The sequence below is a fragment of the Eleutherodactylus coqui genome, chromosome 10 (assembly GCF_035609145.1).
Source record: "Eleutherodactylus coqui strain aEleCoq1 chromosome 10, aEleCoq1.hap1, whole genome shotgun sequence".
NCBI lineage: Eukaryota > Metazoa > Chordata > Amphibia > Anura > Eleutherodactylidae > Eleutherodactylus > Eleutherodactylus coqui.
The window spans coordinates 115,583,274-115,584,238 of NC_089846.1; positions in this window are offsets into that span (position 1 = coordinate 115,583,274).

Here is a 965-nt window from a genome sequence, read left to right on the forward strand (position 1 = left end):
GCAAACTACTCGAGCGAGTAATGCCTTATGCGAGTACCTGCCCGCTCGTCTCTTAAGATTCGGGTGCCGGCGGGGGAGAGCGGTGAGTTGCAGGAGTGAGCAGGGAGGAGGGGGGGGGGTGAGAGAGAGATCTCCTCTTCCTCCACTAGCCCCCCCCCCCCCCTCCCACCACCGTTCCTCTCCCGCCGGCACCAGAATCTTTAGAGACGAGCGGGCAGGTACTCGCATAAGGCACTACTCGCTCGAGTAGTTTGGCTTAGCGAGTACGCTCGCTCATCTCTACTATTGAACTATAGCTTCAGTATTTCCCCTGGAATTCCCATCCCACTTGTTTTTTTCAGAGTTTATCAAATCTTAATGATTTCCCCATCTGCCACATTGATCGCTACATGTCAGACTTAAGAAGAACACTGTAATTCTGTCTGCGACGAACTGCGCCCAGTGTTGAGGTGGAAGCTGTCAACCAACCTGCTTGTACCTGTATATCTGTATATACTGATATTTCTGCACTCCATCTTTGTATAACCTGCTGGTGAGTGAAGCGGCCTGTGGCGCTCTATCTGTATCATTACTGTGTATATTCCGGTACCTAAGAAATATTTGGAATTTGCTGTTCTCATAAGCATTAGGCACTTTTTCATGCCGCAGTACTAGGTTGTTAGAAGTCATCTTTGCGTTAGCTTTGTTTTAAAATGACACAGATTGTCAGATGTCAGAAGTGGGTTTTATTTCTACTAAACGGCGTTCATAAAATAAGCCATTCTATCTCGCGTCAGAGCGAGACTCAGTAATTGTGAACTGTACCTTGGTAGGAACTACTACCCAAATTCCCCAAAAGTTGGGATGCCATGTAGTATGTGAGCTAATGTGAAAAAAAGAATGTATTGGTTTGGAAATCTCGTAAAGGCAGATACTTTTTCCTTAAAAAAAAATGAACTCCTTTAGAAGTTAATGGCAGCAACACA